Source organism: Triticum dicoccoides, chromosome 5A (assembly GCF_002162155.2).
Source record: "Triticum dicoccoides isolate Atlit2015 ecotype Zavitan chromosome 5A, WEW_v2.0, whole genome shotgun sequence".
Lineage (NCBI taxonomy): Eukaryota > Viridiplantae > Streptophyta > Magnoliopsida > Poales > Poaceae > Triticum > Triticum dicoccoides.
In genome coordinates this window covers 657,332,255-657,342,615 of record NC_041388.1, presented here as the reverse complement: position 1 = coordinate 657,342,615, position 10,361 = coordinate 657,332,255, and positions in this window count along the sequence as shown.

Genomic DNA, 10,361 nt, shown 5'->3' with positions numbered 1-10,361 from the left:
CCCCCTACGCAGCTCACCTCCTGGAAAGAGATGGTCCTGTCGTGGGGTAAAAAAGGAGAGCTGACTGGACTCCAAACATGCGTCCAAACCCTGGTGGACAAGAAGCTCAAACTTGTCAACGTAGTCCAGGTTATGCTCATCCGCCGGATCCTCCCGTGTCAACAACGGGCTTTCAAGCTGTGGGAGTTCGACCTGGCGCAACACCGAACTCTGAGCAGGCTCTTTGACATGACGTATGAAGATGCCTGGATGGTGCTTTTCAAGGGCACCGAGGCCTCCGCATCCGCTACCGAGGATCGCGGATTCAGCACGCAGCGTCACGCTAGTGCGGTAAGCTGTTTTTTACCTTTTACAGGGTATTAGTTTTTCATAGTTTGACTCCATGCGGGATCTAAGCTCCCTTACCTTTGACAGGATTGGCAGGAGACATCCGGACAGATCAACTGAAGGCCCGAAGGCCCAGTGGACGCTCGCTTGGCGAAGCTGCTGGTTCCGGCACCCTATGTGGTGCCAGAGAAGAAGGCCGAGAAGAAGGCCACGGGGACTCGACAGAGTACCCGGCGCCTGGAGGTGTCGGATTCATCATCCGACGACTCCAAGATGCACTCCTCCCGTGAAGACGAGGAGGAGGAAGAAGAGACCTCTCCCCCTCCAGCGGGGGGAGGGAAGAAAAGGAAGGCCGCCCCAACTTGGGAGGCCGAAGGGTCCAAGAAGGGGAAGACCCCTCCTCCGGACTCCTCCACCAACGCCGACGACGGCGAAGAGGAGTGGCCGCACAGGTCCAAGCCCCTGGCGAGATCATAAGTATTCGGACACCAGAGCAATTCATAGTGTTCCTTTCTTGCACAGCTCCTCCTTACGCCTAATATGACTATGCAGTCCGCCCAAGGCCGGGCTCGACGAGTCGTCGAGCAGCTCCCTGGATTCGTCGGACGTGAATTCACTTCCGCCCGCTACTTCCCCCCACCCTACGAACGACGCCGAGGTGCTGTCCCAACAGGTTCCAAGCCAGGAGGATGTGGTCCTGGAGGCGCCGCAAGGCGACCTCCCAGACTCCAGGCGCAAAGGGGATAGAACCCCCAAGGGTTCCAAGTACGGCCTTGAGCTGGACACCGCACCGGAACCTTCAACGGTTCCGGACTCCGGTAGGCAGCCTCCTTCCAAGAGGAGCAAGCATACCGAGCTAGTGACCTCCGTCCAACCGGAGGCACTAGACAATTTGCTGGAGGTGCTTAACGGCACCTCCATCGACGAGGAGCACCGCATCATTATGAGTGTGGTGATCCAGACGGTTCAGTCCGCCAAGAGCGGACTGACTGAAGCCTGTGCCAGCCTTCTAACAGGCTTTGAGGTAAGTAAAGGATATGTAAAAAAATATTACCACATAGATAGTAGCCCCTGATGCTCTGTTCGGCGTTCGGAAAGAAAAGCCGAATAGAGGATCTAATAACATTCGCAGGAGTCTAACATAATCAAGTCAATATGCGTATGCAGGCTTCACTGCTGGCCTCCGCCGCACTGACTGCGGAGGTGGATACGCTGAAGCAAAACCTCGCGTGGTCCGAGAATGAGCTCGGCCATGCCAAGAGGCAACTCGAGGAGAAGGAAGGTAAGTAATACCTTGCGCAAGTATATAGAGCAGATGTGGTTGCACAGAATGACAGGATCAACATGCTATTATAGGGGCCACGACCAAGGTGGCAACCCTTAAGAGAGCGCTGTCCGAGGCCGAAAACAGAGCGGTCGCGGAGCGCACAGAGAGAGGGAAGCAGGAGGCGCGGGTGGAGGAGGTGCAGAAAGAGCTCCAGGCTCTCGTGAAAAAACACGAGAGTTTGGAGCTTGACTCAAAGACGCAAGCGTCCGAGCTTGCGGCAGCCCTCGAAAGCGCGAAGTCTGCCAAGGCCGAAGCCCAGAAAGCCCTCCAAGAAATTGAAGCGATGAAGAAGATAGCGGCGGGTAAGGCATTCATTATGCAAAGAAAGCACGTGAAAGTGAATTACTTGTTACTTACCCGAGTTCGGAGCTCTCCAGGAGCATTCACAGATTTGCCCCGTAGTGCGTCTGATGCCGCCGCCTACTACCGAGCCGAAGAGGGGAGCTCGATGGAGAAGGTGTTCTGGTCTCAGTATGCTGAGGCCGGACACCTGGTGCCTTTGAGCGACCAGCTGAAGCAAATGGTCGAGCTCCACAAGGTGGCCGAACAGGCCATAAAGGGCCTCATAGTTCGGCTTTGGCCTGGAGAGGCTCTGCCTGGTAGCTACTTCGGGCTGGTGAGGCAGCTGGTGGATGCCTGTCCACGGCTTGAAGTAATCAAGCGCTCCGTCTGCATCGAATGTGCCTGTAGGGCGCTTGCCCGCGCTAAAGTGCACTGGGGCAAGATGGATGCGGAGAAGCTGGTGAAGGACGAGCCGCCATCGGGCAAGGAGCATCGCGTCCCGGAAGCGTATTATGAGGGCGTCCTGAAGGGTGCCCGCCTTATAGTGGATGAATGCTCCAAAGATGTAATTTTTGAGTAAACTCGCATTTGTGATCCTGTATGCTGAAAACTTGTTTATATGTGCTAAGAAACGCTTTTGAATTAAAAATATTACCTTCTGTGCGGCCGTTTATCAAATTTGAGAGATGGCGAGTCGTCGGCTTCTGCCCCCATGCCACCAGTGCTGGGGTGTTCCGGATAAACATGAGCGCTCTTTTTCCCATTCTTGGGTCCTTCGAGGGAGGCGCTCAACACAACGAACAAGGCAATCAGACTATAATGCTTGAACACTCTCACTTAGCCATAGAATTCTATAATTTTAAATTTCGGCGAAGCCCCTAGTGTTCGGAAGACCGAGTTCGGGGCGCTATCCACGCCTAGGCCGGACAAAGCCGACACCTCTCTCTAAGCGGCATAAGTCTTTAGGGACTCGAAAACCTCTGGAACAGCGACTAGCTCTCGCCTCATCATGATGGTCAGTTTTAGCTTTCTCTACTGAGGTGCTTAGCCCAGCTCAACCGGGGCACAATCGCAGTAGTTCTCCTAGTGCTACCTTAGCCGATATAACGGAACGTAAGGTACCAAAACATAGGAGCCGGGCAAACCCAACTATTGACCCAAGACATGATTCGGAGCCGATGCATATAATGCTATAAGTTCAGGGTGCCGCACTTGTGAAAGTGTTCAGACTTCTCACACCGTATTGTGGGGTACTTAAGCCCCTGGCGTATTGGCCGTACCAAAGTGTACGGGTGCAACATGTCATTAATGAACATATATTCGTAAAAAAAGAGTAATGCAATAATAGACAGAAGCTATGCATTGTTTATTTAAAAAAGCTGCGATCAAAGCAGAACGATACAAATGGTGCAATAAGCAAAAGATGGGACTATTTAACATGTCCTTTCCAGGGGCGAGCTGCGGAATGGTATGTGAAACAGGTATACTGCTCGTTATAGAGACCACCTTAGAGTTCCATAGTGCGGCGTAGCTTTCTGCTTCCCTGGTTGTATCGTTTGTGCGGTAATTGTACTGCCGGACAAGCCTTCCGAAGAATGGAGTCTTGAAAATAAGAGAAAATTAAGAAACCGGCAGCCCCTAGTGCGGTTTAAGCCGCGTTTCGGGCGTGCCGTGATGGTGCCCCTCCCCCTGTGCCCATGGTATTTCCAGAGCGTAGTTATGTACACGCAACACTGGTTTCGCAAGTTCGCGAGGGCTGGGGTTGGGGCCGCATTGCTACGCTTGCTCAGAACGTGCCAGGCGGTCTTGTTGTAGGTTACTCCGGGCGCGCTTGACGGTGTCCAGACGTTTAATGGCTGGACTGGAGAATTGCCTTGAGAGGCTGTTTTGTACTTCCGCTGCGATAGCCGCCGTATGCTCCTCCGTTCGGAGAGAGCGTTCGGTGTTTCCATTGACCGTGATGACTCCTCGAGGGCCTGGGATCTTGATCTTGAGGTATTCGTAGTGCGGCACCGCATTGAACTTGGCAAATGCGGTTCGCCCTTGCAGTGCGTGATAGCCACTGCGGAACGGGACTATGTCGAAGATTAACTCCTCGCTTCGGAAATTATCCGGAGATCCGAAGACCACTTCAAGTGTAACTGAGCCTGTATAGTTGGCCTCTACACCTGGTATGACGCCTTTAAAGGTCATTTTAGTGGGTTTAATCCTCGAGGGATCGATGCCCATTTTCCGCACTGTATCCTGGTAAAGCAGGTTCAGGATGCTGCCGCCGTCCATAACGACTCTAGGGAGGTGAAATCCGTCAATAATTGGGTCTAGAACCAATGCGGCGAATCCTCCATGACGGATGCTAGTGGGGTGGTCCCTTCGATCAAAAGTGATCGGGCAGGAAGACCATGGGTTGAACTTTGGGGCGACTGGCTCCATCGCGTATACGTCCCTTAGCGCACGCTTCCGCTCCCTCTTGGGGACGTGGGTTGCGTATATCATGTTCACCGTCCGCACTTGTGGGGGAAAACCTTTCTGTCCACTGTTGTTCGGCGGCCGGGGCTCCTCCTCGTCATCTCTATGGAGCCCCTTGTCTCTGCTTTCGACATTTAACTTACCTGCCTGCTTGAACACCCAACAATCCCTGTTGGTGTGATTGGCTGGTTTTTCGGGGGTGCCATGTATCTGGCATGAGCGGTCGAGTATTCGGTCCAAACTGGACGGGCCCGGAGTATTTATTTTGAATGGATTTTTCCGCTGACCGGGTTTAGAGCCTCTGAATCCGGCATTAACTGCCGTATCCTCAGCATTGTCGCCATTAATGCGGTGCTTTTGCTTGTTGCGACGCGACCTGCCACTGCTGTCCTTGGTATCCGAATTACCAGGGCTCTTGGTCATGTTATTGCTGCGAGCTAGCCAGCTGTCTTCTCCCGCACAAAAGCGGGTCATAAGTGTCGTGAGGGCTGCCATAGATTTCGGCTTTTCCTGTCCTAGGTGCCGTGCAAGCCACTCGCCGCGGATGTTATGCTTGAAGGCTGCTAGGGCCTCCGCGTCCGGACAGTCGACGATTTGATTTTTCTTGGTTAGAAACCGTGTCTAGAATTGTCTGGCCGATTCCTCTGGCTGCTGAATTATGTGGCTAAGGTCATCGGCGTCTGGTGGTCGCACATAAGTGCCCTGGAAATTGTCGAGGAATGCGGTTTCCAGGTCCTCCCAACAACCAATTGATTCTGCTGGCAAGCTGTTAAGCCAATGCCGAGCTAGTCCTTTAAGCTTGAGTGGGAGGTATTTGATGGCGTGTAGGTCATCACCGCGGGCCATGTGGATATGAAGGAGATAGTCCTCGATCCATACCGCAGGATATTTTGTGCCATCATATGATTCGATGTTCACGGGTTTGAAACCCTCGGGGATTTGATGATCCATTACTTCATCTGTGAAGCATAGTGGGTGTGCGGCGCCTCTGTATTGGGCTATATCACGACGCAGCTCAAACGAGCTTTGTCTACTGTGTTCGGCCTGGACGGATTTACTGTATCCGGAGTGACGATTACCGTCTCGTGCCGTGGGGCGCCCACGCGATCCATAGATCGATCTTGTTTGCCTTGCCTTGTCCTCCAATATATCTCGCAGGTCTGGCGCACTTTCCCGTGCCTTGGTATTTTTTGAGCGGCGCCGAGGTGTGGCTTGAGTGGAGGGCCAAGAGGCCTCTCTATCGCGGCGACGGGGTGGCCGGTCGGCCGCATCATGCGCTGGTGATGTAGGTTTACGTGCTTCCTCCTCTAATTGGGGTAGCAACCTGCGCTTTGGGTAGCTCTTGGAGGGGCGTTCGAGTTCATACTCTTCGGCCTAAAGGACTTTAGTCCATCTGTCGGCTAGCAAATCTTGATCAGCTCTAAGTTGTTGCTGTTTTTTCTTGAGGCTGCTCGCCATGGCCATAAGCCTGCATTTGAAATGCTCTTGTTCGACGGGATCCTCCGGCATGACAAATTCATCGTCGTCGAGGCTTGCCTCGTCTTCGGAGGGAGGCATATAATTATCGTCCTCGACCTCTCTGTCTACCGTTCTCTCATGAGGGCTGGCTTCTCCATCCTCCTGTGCTGAATCTTGCTGGAGGTGGTTGTCTTCGGCACTGTCCGGGGTGTTATTATCTCCCGTGCCGGAATCACCGTTTTTGCTTAGGCAGGATTTAGAGCGGCGCCGCTGACGCCGGCGCTTAGGCTGCTTCTTGGAGGGGTCATCCTCCGCTATTCCATCACCATTGCCTTCTTTTGGGGTGTCCACCATGTATATATCATACGACGAGGTGGCTTTATAGTGCCCTATAGGCGCTGGTTCTTGATCGTCTCCTGCATCGGTGTCCATACCATCGATGTCTTTGGAGTCGAAGTCGAGCATGTCGGTTAAATCATCGACAGTGGCTACGAAGTGGGTGGTGGGTGGGCTTTGAATTTCTTCATCAACCGCATCCCAACCTTGCTGACCATAGTCCGGCCAGGGCTCTCCTGATAAAGAGAGAGACTTTAGTGAATTCAGAATATCGCCGAATGGCGAGTGCTGAAAGATGTCCGCAGCGGTGAACTCCATGATCGACGCTCAATCGGGTTCGATCGGTAGGGGCACGGAGGGCTCGGAGTCTAGAGAGGAGTCCGGCTCCTTGGAGTCACGGGCTTCGCAGAGAATAGGGCTGGTGTCCGGCTCGATCGCCGTAGAGATTGCAGCCCCCGAGGCGGTGTCCAACCACCCATCCTCGATTGGCACAGTTGGCTCCGAATTAAGGGTCGGAGCTAATGCGGGTGCGGCCTCCAGGGCACTGTTCGGCGGCAGAGCTAGATCATGCCCATCATGATAGTGCGGCGCGCTCGGCTGCGGCTCGAATCCGTCGAAGATCAAGTCTCCATGGAGGTCGGCCGTGTAGCTCAAACTTCCAAATCTGACCTGATGACCAGGGGCGTAGCTTTCGATCTGCTCCAGATGACAAGCGAATTGGCCCGCAGTGCAAAGCCGCCGAATACGAAGATCTGTCCAGGGAGAAAGGTCTCACCCTGGATCGCATCACTGTTGATGATCGGAGAAGCCATCGGGCCTAAAAGTGACGACACAGAGGAACTCTCAATGAAAGCACCAATGTCGGTGTCAAAATCGGCGGATCTCGGGTAGGGGGTCCCGAACTGTGCGTCTAGGCGGATGGTAACAGGAGGCAGGGGACACGATGTTTTACCCAGGTTCGGGCCCTCTTGATGGAGGTAAAACCCTACGTCCTGCTTGATTAATATTGATGATATGGGTAGTACAAGAGTAGATCTACCACAAGATCAAGGAGGCTAACCCTAGAATCTAGCCTATGTTATGATTGTTGTTCGTACTATGGACTAAAACCCTCCGGTTTATATAGACACCGGAGAGGGCTAGGGTTACACAGAGTCGGTTACAATGGTAGGAGATCTACATATCCGTATCGCCAAGCTTGCCTTCCACGCCAAGGAAAGTCCCTTCCAGACACGGGACGAAGTCTTCAATCTTGTATCTTCATAGTCCAAGAATCCGACCGAAGGTATAGTCCGGCTATCCAGGCACCCCCTAATCCAGGACTCCCTCACCCTCCGTGTTTCAACTGTCGCCGGTGAGTCACCTTCCATCAGAAGAGCCGCCAGACGAGCCGATGCTGCGATGAGGTTTTCCAAGGGGTTGGAGAAGTGACCCGGCGACGTTGGGACGTAATGAGGCGGATCGGTAATTATACGAGGTAGATCCATGGCACGCGGCTAGACCGGCATGCCGGGTGTTGTAATCCGGGGTGCCTCCAGCGGGTTACTTCCCCCGGCTCCGGGTGTATGAAAAAGATTCCTAGGATCGAGCGTCAGAGGCAGGCGTGATTGAGTTTTCTGATGCCTCCTCCTCATGATCTCGTTCGACGTGTTCAGATCCACCAAGAGCCGGAAGGTCTCCGCTTGAAGCTGTTGAGCACAAACGTCCAAAGCCGCCTGCTCTGCCGCCATCTTGACTTCCTCTGCGGCTAGATTCTCCTTAGCTTGCACCATCTCTTCACGTACGCGTGCCACCTCTGCGTCATGCTGGGCCTTATCCGCCGGCTCTACCACGGCAATCAACAGAGTTGTCATTTTATCCATGAGGTCCATCAAGATCTGAGCCGGAGGGCGCGCAGGGTCTCCTGACCCGGCTGCAGCCGACCCGGTAGCTGTTGCCGCCGCTGCTGTAGAGTTCTGCCCGGGCTGTGTTCCTGCCATGAAGACTTCGGCCCAATTCGGCGGCTCAAGGGGGTCCGGAATACTGCTGCCATTGGAATAGCCCCCGAGCATGCCGTCCTGCAGCTGGTACAAAGAGTCTGTCTCGCCCGTTGATGATGCAGTGTCAGAACAGACGACCGTCTCACCGCCCTCCACCGATCCTTCAGAGTATTCACCGCCATGGACGCAGCCTACGAAGGCATGCTTCACAGCAGATTGAACACTGGTAGTCCTCGCGCGCCGAGCCGTTTCGATGAGGTTGGTGTGGACGTCCGGCTCAGGACCTGACTCGCCGATCCGGCCGATGAAGACGTGAATTCCGCCAAAGGGGACCCGGTACCCATAATCAATTGAGCCGGCCTCGGGGCCCCATCCTTCATCATCGATGTAGAGCTTGCCGTGATGACTCTTGGTCATCCGACCCACAGCGTATCCCTTGAGCCCTTTGAAGCTGCCCTTCAAGAACTCAAATCCACCGTGCGCTCTCCCCACGGTGGGTGCCAACTATCATGGAATTGTCACGTCAGATGTCCTAGGCAAGGACTTAGTCGTAGGTCCATCGCACTAGGAAGCTTAAAGGGGTTAACCGGGATAAAGGACACGACAGGGGTTTATACTAGTTCGGCCCCTTACGAGGAAGGTAAAAGCCTACGTCTAGTTGGGATTGGTATTGCTGGGGTTTCGATCACCAAGAGGCTCAACTCACCGGCTTGGTTTTCGACTTGTTGTTTCTTGCCCTAAGCCGCCACTGGGTCGTCCCCTTATATACATGGGTTGACGCCTGGTGGCCTACAGAGTTTTGCATAACCCGCCATTGGGGCTGACCTGGCCCCTCCTGGGCGGGTCATGTCTGATAATAATATCCCCCACAAATAAGTTAGTGGCTCGCTCCATTGTTCCGGAGAACGGAGTCTTAGTCATGTTTCCCATGAGGCATGGTTCGCAAGCATCAAGTGATTGATAATCAAGTGATTCCAAAATCACATTAGCATGGAGTTTCTTCATGCGCTTTACACCAATATGACCTAAACGACAGTGCCACTAGTATGTTGCACTATCATTATCAACTTTGCATCTTTTGGCATCAATATTATGAATATGTGTATCACTACGATCGGGATTCAATAAACCATTCACCTTGTGTGTATGACCATAGAAGGTTTCATTCATGTAAACAAAATAACAATTATTCTTTGATTTAAATGAATAATCGTATTGCAATAAACATGATCCAATCATATTATGCTCAACGCAAACACCAAACAACATTTATTTTAGGTTCAACACTAATCCCGAAGGTAAAGGGAGTGTGCGATGGTGACCTTATCAACCTTGGAATCACTTCCAACATACATCGTCACCTTGCCCTCAACTAGTCCCTGTTCATTTTGTAACTCCTGTTTCAAGTTACTAATCATAGCAACTGAACCAATATCAAATACCCAGGGGCTACTATGAACACTAGTAAAGTACACATCCATAACATGTATATCACATATACTTTTGTTCACTTTGCCATCCTTCTTATCCGCCAAGTATTTGGCCTGTTCCGCTTCCAATAACCATTTCCTTTGCAGTAGAAGCACTCAGTTTTAGGCTTGGGTCTAGCTTTGGGCTTCTTCATGGGAGTGGCAACTTGCTTGCCATTCTTATTGAAGTTCCCTTTCTTTCCCTTGCCCTTTTACTTGAAACTAGTGGTCTTGTCAACCATCAACACTTGATGCTTTTCTTGATTTCTACCTTCGCCGATTTCAGCATCGCGAAGAGCTCGGGGAACCGCTTTCGTCATTCCTTGCATATTATAGTTAATCACGAAGTTCCAGTAACTTGGTGATAGTGACTAAAGAACTTTCTCAATCACTATCTTATCTGGAAGATTAATTCCCACTAGATTCAAGCAATTGTAGTCCTCAGACATTCTGAGCATATGCTCACTGGTTGAGCTATTCTCCTCCATCGTGTAGGCAAAATACTTGTCAGAGGTCTCATACCTCTCGACTCGGGCATGAGTCTGAAATACCAATTTCAACTCTTGGAACATCTCATATGCTCTATGTCGTTCAAAACATTTTTGAAGTCCCGGTTCTAAGCCGTAAAGCATGGTGCACTAAACTATCAAGTAGTCATCATACCGAGCTTGTCAAACGTTCATAACGTCTGCATTTGCTCCTGCAATAGTTCTGTCA